Below are 24,398 nucleotides of genomic sequence, written 5' to 3'. Positions count from 1 at the left end.
ATAAAGTAAAATAGTAAAAAAATGAGTGTATCAGTTGATTGTAGTTTCTTGGTAATAGAAATTCCTCACTTTTCAGTAGCCATTGTTAAGGGTCTTTGGTCTTTAGAGGTACACAATTTCTAAAGCTTGACTTGGTTGTAAGGCTTATTTTCATTTTCAACAAATACCACTTTGAAACATGACAGAGTTAGTTATCTTTCATGGTCAATGAGAAGAAAAATTTGAGGGTTGTCTAAATGACATAAAATGACTAACCAGTAGTATACCACCAATATATTTATTTGCATTCTCCATTGGTCTCAAGGAATTTTCATTACTTGATGATTTGGAATAAATTAAGTGATACTGGAAGTTCAGAGATTTTGATTACTTCCTAGATTTTTACTTAATATCAATTTCATGATTTCAGGAAACTAAAAAGTCTAAACACAAAACATTCCAATCAATAAGCTTAGATTTTTTTTTTCTTTTTATAAACTAAGGAAATGTTACCCTAATGTAATAATATCCTGCCATATCGTCAAGAAAAGTCAATTCAAGCAAAATTTGTAATATGAATTTCTTTGATTTAATGTCAAACCCTCTCCAAAATTGTCTTATGATTTAATATTTAGGTTCAAAATGTAAATACTACATTTGAATAATGACATTGCTATTATTTATTGTATTTATGATTTTATTGTTTATGTAAATATTTTTATGGCTGTGTGGGTATTTTAAATAAAACAACCAAAGAAGTTACAGTTATTGTGGACATATGATCCGTCACATCCAGCCTTGTCATTTTGTTGGTGAAATTGAGTCCAAGAGAGATTGTGAGGGACACATGAGTTTACTTGTTCTTGCCTGGAGAATCCCAGGGACAGGGGAGCCTGGTGAGCTGCCGCCTCTGGGGTCGCACAGAGTCAGACACGACTGAAGCGACTTAGCAGCAGCAGCAGCAGCAGCAGCGTCAAAGATGGGATACAATTCAAACATCTTAATTCCAAGATCAGTGACTTTCCTTATATAACATCCAATAGATTAGCCAACAATAGTTTGGGTAATCATAGAAGAAACGATGTGACATAGTAATAAACGATTTCTGCTTCTGGCTTGTCAAGGATTTGGACTGTATAGAATATAACACACTGCAAAGACATTTATTATATTGTGCTATACGACATTCAGTCACGGAGGCCTGTGCGAATTCATATCTTCATGGATGGCAAGGGGTCAGTTAAGTCAGTTCAGCCAAGCGCCAAGTCGTCATGTTTGGCTACAGTACTGCTGGCGTTTGCCTGCCTCAGCGTGGTCACAGTCTGACTGAGTGCTCCCACAGAGTGTGGGAGGAACGAATTGCATTAGGTTTTGAACAGTAAAGATGCAGTTACCTTCTGCCGTTTCCAGATTTCCTGTGTGACAAACGTCAGAATTAAACTGTTCCAACATTCAGCACATTTTTATCCAGATAAATATTGAAAACATATTTAATGCAATATTGAAGGGATTAGAGCATTCAGAAAAGGGAAAGTTTGACTAATGCGGCAGCTGCAGAGCATTCCAGCGCACTCGGGCTTTCGCCAGCGTTTATTAGCCAGTCAAGCCTTTGACAATAAACAATCCGCGGGCCTCCTCCTGCTCTCCAGCGGATACTTGTTGGGAGTTTGTTTTCATGACGGCATTCACAGCTCTTGTTTCTGCAGGTTGCCTATTATTACTGCTTAATGAACATTGGAAGGCTTTTAATCGAGCTTTAAATGTACTTTTAGTTGCATTCAAATGGATGATATTTTTATAATACTGGTCCGCTTGCAAAGGGTAAATAAATTAATATATGTCAAATATGGAATTTGCAACAAAAGTAGTATGTCTGTTAACTGCAAAATATGAGCTGGTTGTTTCTTAATACTTTATCTCAGAAACTTTGTATCTAAGATAAAATGAAACAAAATAAATGCGGGTTTTTTTTTTTTTCAGCCTTATTTTATATGTAATGCATTGTTTACAAATTTCTATTACTATGTTATCTCATGGGGTTAGAATCAGGCCTCCTTTTGAGCAAGTTCACATGCAAAGCAGTTGAGAAACGGTTGCAGAAACGGTCTGTTTCCTGATTGGATGGTTTTGTTCTGAGTGATCTGTTTCCAGGTCACAGTAGTAGTTTGATCTGTTGAATCTCACTTTTGGATAGAATGGATCTTTAATGTAGTCTACACTGTTTTTGGTAGTTAAAATTGGAAGGTATCCAAATGATATATGCCAAAGAAATAATTAAAACAAGAAGAACTTTTTCCCCCTTGGAGAGTAATCTCTAATAAATATTTTGAGGTAAAAGTGGAAATCTGAACTCAGGAAATTAAACACAAACATCCCTAGGATTTAACTGCATAACTACAAATGTAAAAATAAAATTTAATTCAGAAGATAAAGACAGTAGTATTACTAGCAATTAATACTGTGTATATATATATATGTCTATGCATACCATAAGTACCTTGGTATTAAAATTTAAATTTTGGCTATTTCTCTCTTTAATGTATTTTGTCTAGAGAGTATTCTGAAATTATTTCAATAAGAATGAGACCAATGTGATTTCTGCCCGTATAAATATGAGTAACATAAAAATGAAATTCCATATATATAAGCATCCACATTTACATAACATAGCAATGTAATATTTAAATATTTAATCTAGCCTATTGTTTTTTGTTTCCAAAATGTATAGATATTGTCAGTTAAATGACCAAAATAAGTTTGGATAATCTAAACATAAACTCTAAAACTTAAATTTCTTTATTAAGGGCCTCTACATCAGTCTTGTGGAAAGGTTGTGACACTTTCAGGCAATAAAACTTTTGTGTTGTATGTAATGAAGAATTAGGGTGAAACATTATTCAGTTCCTAAGAAAATAAATATATTCAATTAACAGAATTATTTTAATTAAATCAGTATCATATGACAGTTTAAAGGGCTATAGGTAAAATTTAAAGCACAAATTAAATAAAAACTTACATCCAAACTTACTGAATATCTGATATCAGTCAACCATTTACATTATATTATAACCATTTATGGGCTTCCCTGATGGCTCAGATGGTAAAGAATCCATCTGCAATGCGGGAGACTGAGTCAATCTGAGTTGACTGAGTTGATCTGAGTTGACTGAGTCGATCCCTGGGTTGAGAAGATCCCTTAGAGGAGGGCATAGCAACCCACTCCAGTATTCTTGCCTGGAGAATCCCATGGACTTGGGGTTGCAAAGAATCGCACATGGCTGACTGATATATAATATAATCATTTATATTATAATCTGTAAAATGAATCTTTAACCTGGTAGCAATTTTCTCCTTTTTACAGAAAGACAACTAACTGACCAGTCCATATGTAGGTTGAGATTCCATAACATAAGTATTCAGAAAAAAAGGTCTTCTTTATAAGAACGGGAGAATGGGGAAGGAAATATTCTCTTTACCCATATCTGAGATCTGTAGGTGGTTGTTTCATATAACTTTCATATTTTTAAACGTACTTACCAATATATATAATAGAATGTACTTTATCTGCTGATGTAGAAGCATATGAAATCAATAGCCTCTCATCTCAGGCTTATGGTTTGTGATTGTTTTCTACTGATTCAATAGAATGCATTATAATTTGTTTTCTATAAAATTTTTTCTTAGTTATTGTATGACTTTATATAGTTTTCCACACCTGCTCTATCCTTGAGGAAAACTCGTGTTTTAGATAAACGAAAAAAATCTAAGTAAAAATATTTCCAGTTTTATAGGTGTGGTGGTTTATTTGCTAAGTCGTGTCCAACTCTTGCGACCCTGTGGACTGTAGCCCACCAGGCTTCTCTGTCCATGGAATTTCCCAGACAAGAATACTGGAGTGAGTTGCCATTTCCTTCTCCAGGGGATATTCCCAACCCAGGGTTCAAATCTGGGTCTCCTGCATTGTGGGCAGATTCTTTACTGACTGAGCCACAAGGGAAGCCCCCATTTTATAGGCGCTTTAATAACAAATAATAAAAGGAAAAAAACTTTTAAAAGAAGACTCTTTTTAAAAAGTCTTCAAAGAAGAGGATCAAATTTCTTTATACAAAATGGAGTATCTGGGCTGAATCTTAGAATACAAGTATTAAATGTTCAAAAAAGCAATTTTCCTACAAGTATTTCTGTGCTAAACAGTATAAAGTATTAGTAGTTTTAAGATTAACTGAAAAAAAAATACCCACAGAGTTGTACACAAACCAACCAAAAAGATTTTTAAACAAAAAAGAAATACTATATTTTAATGTATTCATCAAAGCTCTTTAGGGGGGATGTAAGAAAAATATGTTTATTACTTGGCAAATATATTTCTAATATATAAGTAAAAGTAAAACATAATTACTTACCTGAATGATACTGTGGAACATTTAACCAGAAAGTTCATTAAACTTTGTACTTCATTTTGATATTTTCACTGCTAGGACTGGTTGCTTTAATCAAATATGGAATATGCATGCATATATAATACTGCTATATGTCCCCCCAATTCTTACATTGAAATCTTAACCCTCAAATATTATGGTATTAGGAAGTGAAGTCTTTGAGAGATGCTTAGTGTCTTCAAGAGGGTGAAGCCCTCCTGAATGGGATGGTGTTCTTGTGAAAGGGGCCGTGCTGACATCCCTTGGCCCTTTCACCATGTGAGGGCACAATGAAAAGGTGCCATCTATGAGCAAGGAAGCAGACCCTCACCAGAACAAAACTGTATTCATGCCATAACACTGGACTCCTCAGGTCCAGAACTTCAAGAAATACATGTTTTTTGTTTATTATAACTCACTCAATCTGTTGGTGTAAGTTAGCAGCCTGAAGGGACTAAGATACACACACACACACACATATGTGTATATATATGTATTTCAAACAATTTATTGAGTCACTTTTCCTTATTATATTCTATAAAAAAGAACTCTTTCCCAGCCTTATCTGTGTGTCCCATAAATATTTGTTATGATCAAAATGAGGCTAGACCAACAATATGTAATGTTAATATTTTCCATTTTCATCTTTCCCAATGTTCTTGTTTTGATCATTTCTTTGGCATATCGTTTGGATACCTTCCAATTTTTAACTATTAAAAATGATTTTTGGCTTCATTAATGATCAGTTCTACCCAAAAGTGAGACTCAAAAGATTGAACAACTAGTATGACCTGGTAATAGATCAGTTGTAGAAAAACCCATCCAATCAGGAAAGAAACCACTTTGCAACCACTATGGCCTTTCCATGTGAACCTGCTTAGAATAAGACCTGCCTGATTCTAATCCCATATAGAGAGATGTAAACAGTGCATTACATATGAAATAAAGCTGAACAAAATGATACACTTCTTTTGTTTCATTCCATTTAAAAATACAAAGTTTTTGAAATAAAGTATAAAGAAACAACCAGCTCTGTTTTTGCAGTTAATTGTTGTTGTTCAGTTGCTAAATGGTGCCCAACTCCTTGCAACCCCATGGACTATAGCACATCAGATAAACAAGAAATAAAGAAGCCTCTAGGAAACATGGAAATCAAGAAGAAAAAGTCATTATCCTTAACATTCTCAGAGACATAAAGAAATGTATCGATGCAAGAAGACCAGAAGGTAACAAAAAAGAATTTTTGGAAATATAAAATTTATAGCAGAAATGGAAACTCTGTATATTGACTGAAAACTTAAATTAGGGAAGCTTCCAATAAAGTAGACCAAAAAAGAGACATTTATGGTAACAGGAGAAAAAAAGGTTAGAAAATCAGAGGATCAGATCTGGAGTCCTAAAATCTCAATAAAAAGAGTCCATGCAAAAAAGAAATGAAAAAAGGATGAGGAAAATAAATTCATTCAAGAAATTATGCTTGGAATGAAAGGATTCATTTCTTGATTAAATAGACCCACCAAATAGATGGGTCTATTTAACATCTATAAATCAATAGATGAAAACAGATCTGCCTCTGCATATGATCCAATAATTTATGAATGTCCAACATCATTATCAATGAGAACAGCATGATTTTTAGAGAGGAAAAGTAATAGTTTTTATATGAGAAATCACATATTTGAAGCTAGAAGACAACAAAGCTGTGGCTTAAAATATTGAGGATAATTTTTCTAATTATCCAATTATAGTATTGTCACTAAAGGAACTATCAATTAAATGTGATTGTGGATGTTTTGCTGTGCAAAATGTTGAAAACCTATTGACTTCCAATAACTCATTATCAAAAGCTACTAGTGGATAGTCTTAAAAGAAAATGAAATAATTAACAAGTAAGTAAATCACCGGGGTTGAATACATTTTTTAAAAAGAGGAAAACTAAATTCATATATGATACAAGATCTGGAGAACAAACACTCCAGACTAGAGCAAGTCAAAAATTGCTGATGACTTTTGTAGGACATCTGATACATTCGGATGTATTTTTAAAATTTTTTATTTCTAGAAGTAAACTTGGAATTGGTGATTAATACATATAATTGGGGATTAATACATCAAAAACTAAGCAAATAGAGATAATTAGAAACTCCAGGAAAAAAAAATAAATTTTTCAAGAAAAGAAAAAAAGTAGCCTTAATATTCTATATGACTCAGTTTTGAATTATGTCTACATAGTCATAATCATATAAATGTGATAAGTGATCTATCCAGAACTATAACTGTGTTTATGAATGGACAGAAGGAAAGTGTTTTTGTTGCATTTTGTGGGAAAGGGAGCTAACTCCCCGAGACTTAGATGTAAATAACAAATACAACAACGTAACATAGTTAAAAGTAATTGCTTTTGAGAATCAGTTTTTTGAGGAGAGGTTAGAGACTACCACTTTTCATAAAGAAAGGTCTCACTTTAAAACACAAATAAGTTTGAGAAAATTATTAATAAATATAACTTTGACCCAAAAATGACCATTTAAAAAAAAAAGATTTTATGAAATGGAAGAATAAAATGCAATTGTGTTTAAGAGAGAAAACACTATTCTTTTTTTTTTTTTTTAACCTTTTATTTTGTATTGGGGTATAGCTGATAATCAATGTTGTCATAGTTTCAGGTGAGCAGTGGGGGGACTCAGCCATACACATACATGTATCCATTCTTTCTTAAACTCCCCTCTCATCCAGTCTGCCACATAACATTGATGAGGGCTTTACAGTAGGTCCTTGTTGGTTATTCATTTTAAGTACAGCAGTGTGTCTATGTCCTTCCCAAACTACCTAACTATCCTTTACCCCCTTCCTTTCCCCAGACAACTATAAGTTCATTCTCTAAGTATGTGAGTCTCTTTCTGTTGAAAACACTATTCTTGAGTAAGTAAGGTATGTGGAAAAGAACCATACTGAGAGCAAAGTAATTGGGAAGCACTAAATTGTGTTTAATTCTATATGACCTATACAAGTACACGTATTCAGTTTTGTTTGTTCCTTAATTGCACTGAGACTGATGGCAAATTACTTGCAATTCTCTCTCAATGCTCACCAGATGGAATGTTTATCATATATTCCATTCTTTTCTTTGATCTCATAGAATTCAGTTTACATTTAAATCTAATCCAATTTTATAAAGAAAATGTCTAATGTTAAAAAAATCACAAAATGCTAAAAGAACATTTACAGTACAATAAAATGCATGATTATAAACACTGTTACAAATCACACCGTACATAAAACCACTTTAACTTTTAACCAGATTATAATCTGGAAGGCAATGTACACATTTTGAGATGCAGAGCCATTGCTTCAGTGTTTTAAATTAAAATGGAATTGTGCCAGAAGCAAAAATGAAACACACATACCAAAAAAAAAAAAAACAAGAGGAGGAAAAAAAGAATAAACAGAACAAACCTAAAAACAATGAAGACAAATTTAATATGCTCTAGGAGAGATGTAATTTGAAATCGAGTATCAGTGAATTATTTTAAAATCATAGCACTAAATGGTCAACACATTAATGCATTCATTTTGAAGCTTTCTTGCAGAAAGGATCAGATAAGAAATGTATTACAGTGGCCCAGATAATGACATCACAAATAAGTATATTCATTTTGCCGACTGTTGGCAAAACAACAATGTATTTGGCAGCATAAACAAGTAAGGGAAAAGGAATGTGCTTTTTTTAAGCTTCTCCAAAATACTCTCATTAAACCCAACTCATGATTTCAAATTATGTATAGCCCAGGGTTAAAAGAAACAATGATCAAGTTGGACTCAGACTAAATTTGTGTTAAATGTTAGGAGTGCTAATAGTCAACATGACTGATTATAAACAAAGTCATTTTCCAAAATGCACTGTTCATTTTGTTTCTCAGGAAAACTTTTATTAATAAGATGAAAATAGTTTATTAAAGGTGCTTAGTTTATAAATATAAACTAATTAATCATTAAACCCATACACTGGAGAACAGGTCACTCTATAAAGTAGAAGAGTGATTCATATTTATACTTTCAAGGCTGTATGTGTATGTGTGTGTGAGAGAGAGAGACTGTTTAACGTGTAGGGGGTAGCATTTAGTTCTTGGAAGTTTTTCATAATATTTCCTCATTCAAATACAAAATAACATTAAGTACAGATATAAAAAATACAGTGCTATTTACTATATGAAAACTGACAATAATCAAATAAAGAAATTTACTTTAGAAGAGATTATCAAATATTTGGGGGATTCTAGAAGCCTAGACAATCCAATCCATAACCAAACATGGAGGTCTGATAGTTAAGACACCTACTCAAGACACCTAGATCAGAAAGATAAGCCTGAACTTGAGTACATGCATTTCTCATTTATGAGATCACAAATGTTTTTATATCCTAATACAAGCTTTTACCAAAGATATTCCTCTTCTAGATCTGTAGTTAATAGTCTCTTGATTCTGTTTTCTCAAAGATCTGGAAAGATACAAACAGTCTAACATGATATTCAAAGCCTAAGCTCTAAATCTCATATTGTCAGAGTAGTCTACTGTTGAATAAAGCTTGGGGAACATGAAGACATGTGCTTTGGTAAATTTTCCTGCTTTGATGTTTTGTTACTGTTCTTTGAGATTGCTTTACCTGAAGAACCTTCATGTCTTACTTCAATCTGTGTGCCCCTGTGTGTGTGTTTGTGTGTGTGTGTTCTTCTTGGTAGGTATCCAGTATGCTTTTCCCCAGTAGCATATTGTACACCTACCAACTGCTCATCTTCCAGTGTTGTATCTTTTCGCTTTCTCATTGTGTAATTGGAGGTTCTTGAGCCAAGAATGCTGAAGTGATTTGCTATTCCTTTCTCCAGTGGACCACGTTTTTTGTGTCTGTTATTTAATTCAGGTTGATTAAAATTATAGCATTGAATTTAATCATACAACTCTATCACTCCTTCTCTTGTAAGCTTCACAACTATTTCAACAAACCTTTAGACTCAAAGATTGATAAATTCAGTCAAATAGTTGATTCCGTCAAAAAGCTAGGCAAATTTATTTGATTAAAGTAGGTAATTTTGTGTGAATAATCAGGCTGCTGATTCCTTATAAGGTATAGTTTAAAATGGAAGACCAAAGCATAAAAAAAGAATCCATAAATCTGGCAATGCTTTTCAACAAATTTTCAAAGTATAAACTCTGGAACCAGATAGATCTGTGTTCATTATCCATTTGACAAATAGATTTGACTCTGGACTCTCTTATCTGTGAAACGGAATTGATATTACCTACAGTGGTTTTTGTTTTGCTTTGTTTTTCAAAATGTGGCTTTCCACAAGCCCATCTTCATCACAATCATTAGAGACTTACATTAAACATTGATTCCTGGGCCCTACCTCAGATCCTGGTGGTGCAATAGAACCTGCATTATTAACTAGTACCCCAAGTGAATTTTAGGCTGCCTAAAATTGAAGAGTCATAACTAAACCTCCAGATTACTGTTCAGATTAAATTAACAATAAAATATTTAGGGCCCTGGCAAGCAAAGCTAATTTGAAACCTGTTTTTAATGAGGAAACTATGAATTCTAAATGTAACATTGGCAAGTTTTTTGTTGCAAGGGAAGAGGAAGGTTCTAGTTAGGGCTGTTTTAGGGCCCAGAGAGCAGCAGCCTGGCATGGTGAGACTAGAAAGTGCCCAGGCTTTCATGCATTGGCACGTTATTGCTCTGAGCTCTAGAGCTGTTAAACTGCCCAGCCCTGAGCGTGTATGGAATGAACTGACATGAACATAATCTTGTGGATTGTGTGGTTTGAGTGAGTGGATTTGCAGCAGGGAAGACAGGGCAAAAACAGCACTGTTAACACTCTCTTTTTTTCCTCAAGGCCATTCCTCCTCCTCAGATAGTTTACCACTAGGTGAGCACTGCCTTAAAAAGACTTGAAAATATTTAGTAAATGGAGTAGAAAATTTAAGATAGTTAAGCCACAGAAAGGAAAGCAAAACAACACACCTAAAAAGAGGTTCTGATCACTGTAACAACAAAAATGTATAATTTCTATTTCTTCTTGCTCTGCAATTATCAATTGCAAACAAAGCAACTGATGATGAAGCTCATTCTATTAATACATGCCTAATTAATTGAAACTAATACTTATATGGGATATCAAGACATTTAAGGAAATAACCAAAGTAACACTACAAGCAAAGTATTTCATACCAATGTTTCCATTTTTTTTAATTTGTTTTTTTGTTTATATTTTTGTTTGTTTGTTTGTTCTGTTTTTGTTTTTTAAGCATGGCATTAGAATTAGATTCCAAAGTAGTGATTTGTCTTGTTCTGGATTAAGCAAATCGGCTAGGTAGTAATACATTTTTCTTAAGTATCTAATTATGACTGAGAATATTGTACTCCCAAGTTTAAAATTGTGGTCTGAATGATTCTGTGGATTTGGTAAATAATTTTTTTATTGTTCTTTAGATGTAAAATATCAGTGTGTCCTGGGCTTCTTTTGATGGCTCAAGTGGTAAAGAATCAGCCTGCAATGCCAGAGATGTAGGTTCAATCCCTGGGTTGGGAAAATCCCCTGGAGGAGGAAATACCAACCCTCTCCAGTATTCTTGCCTGTAAAATCCCATGGACAGAGGAGTCTGGAGAGCTATAGACCATGGGGTTGCAAAAGAGTTGTACACTACGGAGCACACACCCATGCATGATCGATGGGTTCTAAGGCTGTGAAAAATCAATTAAAAGAAGAAAAGTACATAAGGTGTTAAGAATGATTAAAGGAAATATTTAATGGAGGGAGGATATGAAAGGCTTGTATTTTATCGTTCCCTAGATCATCTAGGGATTTATAAATGAGTCTTGAATTACACATTGGAAGTTAGAAAGCACACACAGCTCTACCTTTCCTGGTTCACCATGTTACAGTAGGTGGAACAAGTTCACGGAAAACCTGAGCTACATTTGTTATTAATAAAAAAAAAAAAGCCTCCTGTACATTTTGTAGCAGAAATAATGAGAGGAGGTCTGGTGCTTTGAGCTTGGTAAAGAATTTAGCATCAGTTTAGGAAGTTGTTAAATCCAATCTCTGAATTTCACATAATTCTGGGAGCTGGTATGTATGTGATTTGTCCATATGCACATCACTCACATAAACAATCTTCTTATTCACTGTACAGAAGAGGCAGAGATATGTGATCCCCTTGGGCAAATCAGGAGAAGGGAATGACTACCCGCCCCAGTATTCTTGCCTGGAGAATTCCATGGACAGAGGAGCCTGGTGGGCTGTAGTCCTTGGGGTCACAAAGAGCGACTGAGTGACTAATGCTTCAGGCAAATCAGTTATATTTAATGATTCAAGAACAAGGATGGGCAGGTAATCTTTTTGCCAGGACTAAATCTCTGAAAGGAAGAGTGAGTAGGGCATTTCTTTAAGGACTACTAGAATTAAATTTGGGGGAAAAAATGGGAAAATATGGTAAATAAGCCACATTTTCATTTTTAAATAAATAGAATTTAAAATATAACCCAAAATAATATTAAAATTCAAATCTAGAAAATTTTTAAGGAGATATTTTACTTGTAGAATGAGCATTAGAGAGAAGAAACCATTTAAAAAGGGAAAGTAATTTAAGGCATACAATTCATTTTTTTCATCATGGTAAAGTTGGGAAAATGTCCTGACAACAAAGCTTACACACAAAAAGCTAAATGCATTTTAGGATATCAGTATTTTAAATCCTACACTCTTTATAGAATATTTATTTTCTAGGTCTTTATAGCCACTTAGTTTATGTTTAGCAAGAAGCGAATGCTGATATTTATATTAGTTCAGTCTGTGAGACACTCTTGATCGGCCTATTTATGATTTAGAACTTTAGAATTTAGAGTGCCTACAGCTCAGGTTTCATGTTAGGTCTGCAGATTTTCCCTTCATGTCACAAAAATGTTTCATTTTGAATGCAGTAGTCTCACAGAATTATTGGAGGGAAAATTGTTCACATAAACAAACAAAAATCTAGGAATCTGTTGTGCTGTTTCCTGTACTCTCCCCAAAGACTACTGTTGAACTCGCAGTCCTAAAACAGGCTGCAGTCAGAAGACCTAAACATCAGTTCTTAGATCTTGTGAAGGACACTGAGAGAAAACTGGGGACAATGTTGTTACTTTTTCCTTTTTTGCATATGGTTTTATTTAGCTATGTTGTGTGCCATGTGGCATCTTAGTTCCCTGACCAGGAATCAAACTCATGCCCTCTGCAATGGAAGTGAGGAGTTTTAACCACTGGGGAAGTCCCTTGTTTTCTTAGTTTACATTTTGCCAGAAAAATCCTTAATCTGTCCTACTTCATGATGAACATTAAACTCTTCTTAAACTTTGTGTAGGAAGCAAGCAGATCAAACCAGTCAGTACTAAAGGAAATCAACCCTGAATATTCATCAGAAGGACTGGAGCTGAAGCTGAAGCTCCAATACTTTGGCCACCTGATGCAAAAAGCTGACTCCCTAGAAAAGACCCTGATGCTGGGAAAGATTGAGGGTAAGAGAAGGGAACAACAGAGGATGAGATGGTTGGATGGCATCACTGACTCAATGCACATGAGTTTGAGCAAACTCCAAGAGACAGTGAAGGACAAGGAAGCCTGGCATGCTGCAGACATCATGAAGGGTCGGACATGACTTAGCAACTGAACAACAACAAACTTTGTCTAAAACATAAGAGTGGACAATCATATTGTTACTGGCACTAGATAGGGTCAAATTGCCATAACTGTCAACATATATTAATAGATTCTTAGGCAACTAATAAACTTCTCTCATGTCTCATTTTCGAGTTCAACAAACTGACCCAAAGTGAAATATCTGTATTCACATCACATGCTAATAGCAGAGCTAGTTTCTAATGTAGCCTGATGTCATTTTCTTCTCTTTTCAATTATGACAATTATTTTAGAAAGTAGCTACTGTAAGTAAAATGCGTATTTCTTGTCAGTCCTTTCCCATTCTTTGTGACGCCATGGACTATAACCAGAGGTTCCTCTGTCTATGGAATTTCCAAGGCAAGAATACTGGAGGGGGTTGCCATTTCTTTCTCCAGGGGATCTTCCTGGCTCAGGGGTGGAACCTACCTCTCCTGCATCTTCTGCGTTGGCAGGCAGATTATTTGCCACTGAGCCTCAGGGGGAAGCCCAAAGATGCATATAGGTAAGTTAAATACAGTTTTTGCATTTTCAGTTCACTGTGCTTGGAAAATATTTTTGGCAGATTCAAGTCCCAGGGTAGTCTCATAAATGGAGTATGTTTGAGTGTTTTTTTTTAACTAAGATTGGAAGATATGCCTTGCACATATCAAAGAAATTTAAAATTCAACATTTACCAAACATCTTCTAATGCAAGCTCCATGGAAACAGCTGGAATTTGAAAACAAAAAGACACTGATTGGTCTAAATAATAGTATAATATCCTGTGGTAGTATATTATTTTTTATAATGCACAGGTTATCAAAGGAGGAACATCTCCAAGAAAGAAGTGCAATAAATATTTGATAATTAATTCATTTATTTTGCTAAAAAAAATAGGGTCTTCCATTTACTACTTTCTAGTTTTATTAGCATAAAACTTGGGGGAGTCCACCACTGGAACAACACATTAAAAGGGCTAGCCTCTTTACTGAACACTTGAATGCCACATACAAATCATTTTGGATCCTCTTACCAGTGATAAAGTATAACTTTCAAAAGGTAAAACCATGACGTTCAAGCAAATATGAAATGAACACCTGTCAAAAATTTAACTTAACTCATTATTCAGTGAGTGAACCAGTAAAATATTGAGGCCAGCCCAAATAACAAATGCAAAACAAAGTATGAGCAATTTGATAAAGGAGTATCAGGGCAAGATTGTTGGGTTAAAAATAAAACTGGTTATTGTCCACATAGGCCAATAAACCATAACTTTTGAGGTTCATTGTTCCAAAGGAAAAAAACTATTGGCATAACCGTCAGAAAAAGAATATGTAAATGGACTTCTGTCCCTAAAAAATTATAAAATAGCTCAGTAGAAAGTCAGTCAAAAGTGTAAGGCCTCATCGCTGAAAGAAAACCCAGTTATCTCTTTTGCCTATTTTGCCTATTTTGTTTTTTGTTTTAACTGTACTGGATCTTCACTACAGTACCCAAGCTTTCTCTAGTTGCAGTGCAGAGGCTTCTCTTGTAGGGGCACAGACTCTAGAGCACACAGGCTCTCTAGCTGTGGTACTCTGGCTTCCCTAGTTGCAGCACCCAGGCTTAGCTGCCACCCTGAATGTGGGATGTTAGTTTCCCAGTTCAGTTCAGTTCAGTCGCTCAGTCGCGTCTGACTCTTTGCAACCCCATGAATCACAGCACGCCAGGCCTCCCTCTCCATCACCAACTCCAGGAGTTCACCCAGACTCACGTCCATCGAGTCAGTGATGCCATCCAGCCATCGCATCCTCTGGCGTCCCCTTCTCCTCCTGCCCCCAATCCCTCCCAGCATTAGAGACTTTTCCAATGAGTCAGCTCTTCCATGAGGTGGCCAAAGTACTGGAGTTTCAGCTTTAGCATCATTCCTTCCCAAGAAATCCCAGGGCTGATCTCCTTCAGAATGGACTGGTTGGATCTCCTTGCAGTCCAAGGGACTCTCAAGGGTCTTCTCCAGCACCACAGTTCAAAAGCATCAATTCTTCGGTGCTCAGCTTTCTTCACAGTCCAACTCTACATGACTACAGGAAAAACCATAGCCTTGACTAGACGGACCTTTGTTGGCAAAGTAATGTCTTTGCTTTTCAATAGGCTATCTAGGTTGGTCATAACTTTCCTTCTAAGGAGTAAGCGTCTTTTAATTCCATGGCTGCAGTCACCATCTGCAGTGATTTTGGAGCCCAGAAAAATAAAGTCTGACACTGTTTCCACTGTTTCCCCATCTATTTCCCATGAAGTGATGGGACCAGATGCCATGATCTTCATTTTCTGAATGTTGAGCTTTAAGCCAACTTTTTCACTCTCCTCTTTCACCTTCATCAAGAGGCTTTTTAGTTCCTCTTCACTTTCTGCCATAAGGGTGGTGTCATCTGCATATCTGAGGTTATTGATATTTCTCCCAGCAATCTTGATTCCAGCTTGTGCTTCCTCCAGCCCAGTGTTTCTCATGATGTACTCTGCATATAAGTTAAATAAGCAGGGTGACAATATACAGCCTTGACGTACTCCTTTTCCTATTTGGAACCAGCCTGTTGTTCTATGTCCAGTTCTAACTGTTGCTTCCTGACCTGCATACAAATTTCTCAAGAGGTGGTCAGGTGGTCTGGTATTTCCATCTCTTTCGGAATTTTCCACAGTTTATTATGATCCACACAGTCAAAGGCTTCGGCATAGTCAATAAAGCAGAAATAGATGTTTTTCTGGAACTCTCTTGCTTTTTCTATGTTGGCAATTTGGTCTCTCCCAACCAGGGATCAAACCCATCTCCCCTGCTTTGGAAGGCAGAGTCTTAACCACTGGACCACCAGGGATCCTCTCCTTTGCCTATTTTGAAGTTTTGGAAATCTTTTCTCACTGGGCTTTCCTGATGGCTCAGTTGGTAAAGACTCTGCCTGCAATGCAGAAGAATCCAGTTCGATTCCTGGGTCACAAAGATCCCCTGGAGAAGGGATAGGCTACCCACTCCAGTATTCTTGGGCTTCCCCTTGTGGTTCAGCTTGTAAAGAATCTGCTTGCAATGCGGGAGACCTGGGTTCGATCCCTAGGTTGGGAAGATCCCCTGGATAAAGGAAAGGCTGTATTCCTCTCTGGAGAATTCCATGAACTGTATAGTCCATGGGGTCGTAAAGAGTCAGACATGACTGAGCAACTTTCACTTCACTTTCTTATACCAGCATGCTTTTATATATTGAGGTCCTAGGCTTCTATACAAGAACCCCAAATATTTATATTCTCTGCCTTCCATATCACTCACTTGCAGAATCTCTTTGACTTCTATTAGTCCTACTGTATTTTTTTTAAGTAAGCCACTAGCCAACTGCCCAACTTCTGTTAACAGAAAATAGAAAATTTCTTAGTGGTAGACTCTGCTGTATTTGGAGAACAAAGCTTTTTAAACTTTCTACTATATAGAATATGTTATATTTAAATTTTACTTAAGCTTTGTTTGAGGTCCAGAATATGTAACATATTACCATACTCCAGTGGGTATGTAGGAATTTAAATTTAGTAGTTGAAGTTTTCACACACAGGAGACAGGGATCAAGACCATCCCCATGGAAAAGAAATGTAAAAAAGCAAAATCGTTATCTGGGGAGGCCTTACAAATAGCTCTGAAAAGAAGAGAAGCCAAAAGCAAAGGAGAAAAGGAAAGATATAAGCATCTGAATGCAGAGTTCCAAAGAATAGCAAGCAGAGATAAGAAAGCCTTCCTCAGTGATCAATGCAAAGAAATAGAGGAAAACAACAGAATGGGAAAGACTAGAGATCTCTTCAAGAAAATTAGAGATACCAAGGGAACATTTCATGCAAAGATGGGCTCAAAAAAGGACAGAAATGGTATGGACCTAACAGAAGCATGAGATATTAAGAAGAGGTGGCAAGAATACACAGAAGAACTGTACAAAAAAGATCTTCACAACCCAGATAATCACGATGGTGTGATCACTGACCTAGAGCCAGACATCCTGGAATGTGAAGTCAAGTGGGCCTTAGAAAGCATCACTACGAACAAAGCTAGTTGATGTGATGGAATTGGAGTTGAGCTATTTCAAATCCTGAAAGATGATGCTGTGAAAGTGCTGCACTCAATATGCTAGCAAATTTGGAAAACTCAGCAGTGGCCACAGGACTGGAAAAGGTCAGTTTTCATTCCAATCCCAAAGAAAGGCAATGCCAAAGAATGCTCAAACTACTGCACAACTGCACTCATCTCACCGGCTAGTAAAGTAATGCTCAAAATTCTCCAAGCAAGGCTTCAGCAATGTGTGAACCATGAACTTCCTGATGTTCAAGCTGGTTTTAGAAAAGGCAGAGGAACCAGAGACCAAATTGCCAACATCTGCTGGATCATGGAAAAAGCAAGAGAGTTCCAGAAAAACATCTATTTCTGCTTTATTGACTATGCCAAATCCTTTGACTGTGTGGATCACAATAAACTTTGGAAAATTCTGAAAGAGATAGGAATATCAGACCACCTGACCTGCCTCTTGAGAAATTTGTATGCAGGTCAGGAAGCAACAGTTAGAACTGGACATGGAACAACAGACTGGTTCCAAATAGGAAAAGGAGTACGTCAAGGCTGTATATTGTCACCCTGCTTATTTAACTTATATGCAGAGTACATCATGAGAAACACTGGGCTGGAGGAAGCACAAGCTGGAATCAAGATTGCTGGGAGAAATATCAATAACCTCAGATATGCAGATGACACCACCCTTATGGCAGAAAGTGAAGAGGAACTAAAAAGCCTCTTGATGAAGGTGAAAGAGGAGAGTGAAAAAGTTGGCTTAAAGCTCAACATTCAGAAAATGAAGATCATGGCATCTGGTCCCATCACTTCATGGGAAATAGATGGGGAAACAGTGGAAACAGTGTCAGACTTTATTTTTCTGGGCTCCAAAATCACTGCAGATGGTGACTGCAGCCATGGAATTAAAAGACGCTTACTCCTTAGAAGGAAAGTTATGACCAACCTAGATAGCATATTCCAAAGCAGAGACATTACTTTGCCAACAAAGGTCTGTCTAGTCAAGGCTATGGTTTTTCCTGTGGTCATGTATGGATGTGAGAGTTGGACTGTGAAGAAAGCTGAGCACCGAAGAATTGATGCTTTTGAACTGTGGTGCTGGAGAAGACCCTTGAGAGTCCCTTGGACTGCAAGGAGATCCAACCAGTCCATTCTGAAGGAGATCAGCCCTGGGATTTCTTGGGAAGGAATGATGCTAAAGCTGAAACTCCAGTACTTTGGCCACCTCATGGAAGAGTTGACCCATTGGAAAAGACTCTGATGCTGGGAGGGATTGGGGGCAGGAGGAGAAGGGGACGCCAGAGGATGCGATGGCTGGATGGTATCACCGACTCGATGGACGTGAGTCTGAGTGAACTCTGGGAGATGGTGATGGACAGGGAGGCCTGGCGTGCTGCAGTTCATGGGGTTGCAAAGAGTCAGACACGACTGAGCGACTGAATTGAACTGAACTGAAAAGGAGGGAGATAGGGGATTTCTGATGCAGTTTTTAATATAGGGTGTTCTTGGACAACTTAATCTGCCCGTTAAGCATCTCAAAATCAGTATTTTTGGAAATTTCTTTGCTTTGAGGCTTTGCCTCAGGAGATCTAATAATTTTCTTGTTTTTATAAGAGAGGGAGACAGAGGCATAGAGTCACTGTTATTAAACCAGTTTCCATTTTCTCTGATCCATTGTTGCATAATTGACATAAGGGAAAAGAAGGTCTGCTCAGCCAACTGGGAGCAGGCACAATGTGACTTCTAAGTTTAAAGTGTAGATGATGTCATTCTGACTATGTGAAGTAACAGAATTTTATGCTGCATGATAGAAATGAAAATTCATCATTCAGATATTACTTAAGATTATGTCAGATTATACAATATGATAGCAAACTCTACCATCTATACTATGATTTGAAAAGAATGCATATTTTTTAAAAATAAGAAAGCACAATCCACCCAGTAAGACCTTACAAATGCACAGATTTCTCTTCAGTTGTGTTATCTCGTTATCCACACTAATGTTGAAATGCAGACCTAATGAGAGATGGTGACTGATGCCCATGCAGCGGGCTTCCCGTGTGGTTCTAGTGGTAAAGAACATACTTGCTGATGCAGGAGATGTAAGAGACTCAGTTTCCATCCCTGGGTCGGGAAGATCCCCTGGAGGAGAGCATGGCAACTTACTTCAGTATTCTTGCCTAGAGAATCCCACGGACAGAGGAGCCTGGAGGGCTGCAGTCCACGGGGTTGCAGAGTCGGACATGACTGAACTGACTGAACACCCATACATGCCCTATGAAGTGAGGCTAAACTCTTCAAGCAAAATTGTACTAAGTTATTTCTTTTGTGTAGTCTTGGACTCATATTTTTAAAAAGATAACTGAATTTGAAATTCTAATAAGGATGATTTTTAGTAAAGAGCAAAAATGTCCAGTTGTTGTGCCTAGGCTTAAATTAACATCAACCTCATAAGCTATGGAGTCACTTTCATAAACAATATTTAAATTCGTTTTATTTTAATGTTTCTCATTATAGTGGGATACGCTATTTAGTTTAGTTTAGTTTTGTTTTTCCAGAAATGTAACCTCCATATATTACATTGTTCCTGTGAGGAATTAGGCTTTGAAGAATGGTTTTGTCCTTCTCTTGCAACCCCATGGACTGTAGCTAACCAGGCTCCTCTGTATCTGGGATTCTTCAGGCAAAATTACTGGAGTGGGTTGCCATTTCCTTCTCCAGGGGATCTTCCCAACCCGGGAACTGAACCCAGGTCTCCTGCATTGCAGGCAGATTCTTTACCAAATGAGCTACAAGAGAAGCCCCATTTAATAGTGGGATAAGCTAGTTTTTTTTTTTCCCCCCAGAAATGTAACCTCCATATATTACATTGTTCCTGTGAGGAATTAGGCTTTGAATAATGGTTTTGAATAACCTCATATTACCAGCTATGTAGTTCAAGAGTTGTTTTTTTTTTTTTTTTTTTAATGATTATTATGTTCAGAAGACTGAGTGCTCAATCGCTCAGTGAGGTCCAACTCTTTGCAACTACATGAACTGTAGCCCACCAGGCTCCTCTGTCCATGGGACTTCCCAGGCAAGAATATTGGAATGGATTGACATTTCTTCTTCCAGAGGATCTTCCCCACTCAGGGATTTAACCTGCAGGTGGAAGTCTATTATGTTGAGATACTGAATTTCTAAACAAAACTTGAACTAAAAAATTGAAAAAAAAATCATGAAATAATGGATAAGCTAAGAGGATTTTAAAATATTTTGAGACTCAATTTTTTAAAATTGCATTTTCATAAATAATTATTAAGACCAGTATTTCTCATTCAGCCAAAGCATCATTTCCTCACATAGGAAAACCAAAGTAGATTTTCATCCCTTTCATAAACTATTTTGGCAAACTTAATTACAATGTTTATCAATGAAATCATTTTCAATTGCTTACTATAATCAGAATTACTCTTATCTCATAATACACTAGTACACAAATTCAAGAATACAAGGATTGAACTTTGCTCATTACTGTACATCCAGGACATAGAAAAGAGACCTAGTCCACAGTAAGTCCTTTTTGTTGACTGAATGAATTAACGAATGTTTTAAATTTGATAATGTATGGTTTTTCCAGTAATCATGTATGGATGAGAGAGTGAAGTGAAAAGTGAAGTCGCTAATTCGTGGCCAACTCTTTGCAACCCCATGGACTGTAGACTACCAGGTTCCTCTGTCCATGGGATTTTCCAGGCAAGAATACTGGAGTGGGTTGCCATTTCTTTCTCCAGGAGATCTTCCTGACCCAGGGATTGAACCCGGGTCTCCCACATTGTGCTGCTGCTGCTGCTAAGTCGCTTCAGTCATGTCTGACTCTGTGTGACCCCATGGACTATAGTCTACCAGGTTCCTCTGTCCATGGGATTTTCCAGGCAAGAGTACTGGAGTGGGTTGCCATTTCCTTCCCCAGGAGATCTTCCTGACCCAGGGATTGAACCCAGGTATCCTGCATTGTAAGTAGATGCTTTACCATCTGAGCCACCAGGGAAGTACCTGGATGAGAGTGTTGAGCCATAAAGAATGCTGAGCACCAAAGAATTAATGCTTTCAAACTGTGGTGCTGGAGAAGACTCTTGAGAGTCTCTTGGACAACAAGAAGATCAAACCAGACAATCTTAAGAAAATCAACCCTGAATATTCACTGGAAAGACTGATGCTGAAGCTGAAGTTCCAGTACCTTGGCCACCTGTTGCAAAGGGCAGATTCATTGTAAAAGACCCTCATGTTGGGAAAAATTGAGGGCAGGAGGTGAAGGGGGCAACAGAGGGTGAGATGGTTGAATGACATCATCAACTCAATGGACATGCATTTGAGCAAACTCTGGGAGATAGTGAAGGACAGGGAAGCTTGCCATCCTGCAGTTCATAGGGTTGCAGAGTCGGACACAACTTAGTGACTGAACAAAAAAAATACTTAATATTTATCATGATATTATTTAAAAGACTACATAGTGAACCACTGCACAAGCAGAATAATTCAATCTTGTAATCTTGAATAGATTTTCTGTTATTCATCATTATAAATAATTGTGCTCCTTTGCGTTCATCCCTAATTGTTTTGGGGTTATATTTTTGGAATTAAAGTTCTTTTGGATACATACTAACTGACCTTTCCAGTGTCTGTACTAATACAATAAACTGTTTCAATATAACTTTTTCCTTGACAATATTAAATCTGCCTCACTTAAGAATTATTTTTTTTTCAACTTTTGTACGGGGAGATAGCCTATTAACAATGTTGTGATGGTTTCAAGGGAACAGCAAAAGGACTCAGCCATACATATACATGTATTCATTCTCCCCTAAACTCCCCTCCCATCCAGGCTGCCCCATAGTATTGAGCTGCTGGAAGTCCTGACATATTTATTTTATGCTCTTTCATGAGGGTTACAAAGTATGTGCTTCATGATCTAGAAAAAAATATGCTAGCAACAAAAAGCTTAACTGTTAGAAGCTGCATTTTTTTCCTTTAAAATCCCTTGAAAATCTCATATTTGATTTTCTTAGTACTTTCCCTAATAATATAGAAAGCAAGATAATTCAGCTGTGAAAACAAGCAAAATTTCTTCTAATATAGAACAGCTGAGTTCTTCACTTTTATAAAGAAATTACTCCTGTAGCCACAGGTATTTTTTTTTAATCAATTTTCTATTATAGACACAGTGTGGTTAATTAAGGGTTCTCCATCTTATTGTAGAAAACTTAGAAGAATAAAAAGACAGAGGGAGCCTGATTTTTTTTTTTTTTTCAGTTTGTGTTACATTGGCCTTGAAAAGAAAGAGAAGAGAATAATTTAGCCAAAAACAACAAACATCCAGTTACCACAAATTTCAAACTCTCAGGTTTAGAGTGAAAGAGACCCATTAATTCAGGGATGTCAAGGCTGCTGGTGAAACTGAAAACCAAAAAATACCGTCCTGTGAGTTGCTCTAGCTAGCTGCCTTTAGGAGATACCTTTTTGGGGAAATATGCTATTTAAGTCCTTTGTTAAACAATGGAAAAGGGTGGAGGAAATAGAATCATGTTGTCTAAAGTATACATCCACTCATTCAGCATCCCAATGAAGTGCATAAACTCTGGCTGCTAAGAGGAAAATAGGAGTAACAGTTTCCTGAGAATTGTTAAGCCAACATGCTATTAAATATACCACCTAACATTGTTCTTTTCCTCTCCTTTTTCACTCTTGCAGCTACCACATGTGATGGAAAGAATCCAAGTTAAACACTCTCACCAGAGCATGTTCCAAGACAGATGACTGGGCCTCAGGCTTGGCCAATACAATGCACTTCTATTCTCTATTTATTTTTGTAGTTCAAAGACCTGGCAGTTACCAAGTTGATGCCTGCCATAAGGACCAGTGCACTCCTGATTACTGCCCAGTGATTTTTATATCTGTGTGCCAGCTACTCAGATAGACCACGTATAAAGAGTTGGGGGATTTTTTGAAAGGGAAAGAAACCCCAGCTTCCACTTCCACTTGGAAATTTCAGATGATATACTGCCAGCTTACAGACCTTGCTTTAATCAGAGCAGCCACATGAAAAGGCTGTTTCTATTTACCCTAGGTCATTTAGGAAACCAGCGATAAGTAAGCCGTGCACAATTTCAACTTGTCTTAAAGTTGGCATGTTCTCCTCAACTAGAGTTGAGTCCTGATTTCGTTTTCTGAGTAGAAATATTTACAAACCTGTCATACTTGAGTTTTAGTCTTCCTTCTGCCCACCAACAAGTAACCTTTTTAAAGAATGCTTAGGGCAAATTGGAAGTTGTTTTCTAATGATGGGTCCATATAAATTTAAATAATTTCTAAACTCCTGTAATTGTCTGTATGGTCAGGCCACTCAGGGTAGCTCTTCTCTTGCTCTCTGCACATCCTGTGCTTGACCAGTGCCTGCTTCACTCACACTCAGCTCACAACGGCTGACCTTTCTGTGTACTTGTTGCTGCCACATGCATGCCTGCTAAGTCGCTTCAGTCCTGCCAACTCTTTGCAACCCTATGGACTGTAGCCCACCAGGCTCCTCTGTCCATGGGATTCTCCAGGCAAGAATACTGGAGTGGGTTGCCGTGCCCTTTTCCAGGGGCTCCTCCTGACCCAGGGTTCAAACCAGGCATCTCTTATGTCTTCTATTTGGCAGGTGGGTTCTTTACCACTAGAGCCACCTGGGAAGCCGCTGCCCCAGCTGATGACTGATCTAATCTTTAGATCAGAGCATCTCCACCTGATAGTTTATCAAAGGGGCCATGAGGGACCCATGCCTCTGCTGGTTTCCCTAGTAACCCACGAGGTCAATTCTGACTGGCATATATTTAGGTAATTGACACCTTCCCCCTTCCCACAAGAGAGAAGACTGTCCAGGCTCAGCGTCTGGCTGCACACAGTGGGGAGACGCTCCAGGACCTGGAGTCAGACAGGTAAGCTCCTCCATCCATTACACTACTGATGTCTGTGTCACTGACTCCGGGCTCTTTCTTCGGTCTCAGGAAGGTGCAAGTAAAGGCCTTGGAGGCCTGCAGGGTGCACCCAACAATTGGCTGAGCAGACAGGAGGCTGAGGAAACTCCCATGAATGCTGGGAGATAAGGACGGGGGATGGAGGGTTGCTGGGGACTGTCTTCTAACATGGGGGCCGGAAAGGTGAAGGGGAATCCCTGGAATGGACTTTCATAGCATGTGGGGTCCTGTGGTGGTGGTT

General features: G+C 37.3%; 1 long non-coding RNA gene across 8 annotated transcripts in view; it reads left to right on the top strand.

Moving 5' to 3' along the window:
• Positions 1 to 23,935: 23,935 nt before the first annotated feature.
• Positions 23,936 to 24,398, top strand: part of LOC147355173 (uncharacterized) — a 46,482-nt gene continuing 46,019 nt past the window's right edge. Inside the window, exon 1 of one of the 8 annotated variants that reach the window (XR_015144355.1) lies at positions 23,936 to 24,118. This is a non-coding gene — a long non-coding RNA (uncharacterized LOC147355173). The remainder of the gene's footprint in view (positions 24,119 to 24,398) is intronic. The other 7 variants (XR_015144356.1, XR_015144358.1, XR_015144354.1 and 4 more) reach the window with 7 other exon arrangements.

The sequence above is a fragment of the Bos grunniens genome, chromosome 17 (assembly GCF_055505025.1).
Source record: "Bos grunniens cultivar Pamir isolate PY7600 chromosome 17, Bosgru_T2T1.0, whole genome shotgun sequence".
Taxonomy (NCBI): Eukaryota; Metazoa; Chordata; class Mammalia; order Artiodactyla; family Bovidae; genus Bos; species Bos grunniens.
The sequence above is the reverse complement of the archived record's forward strand: the minus strand, read 5'-3'. Positions and strand labels throughout refer to the sequence as shown.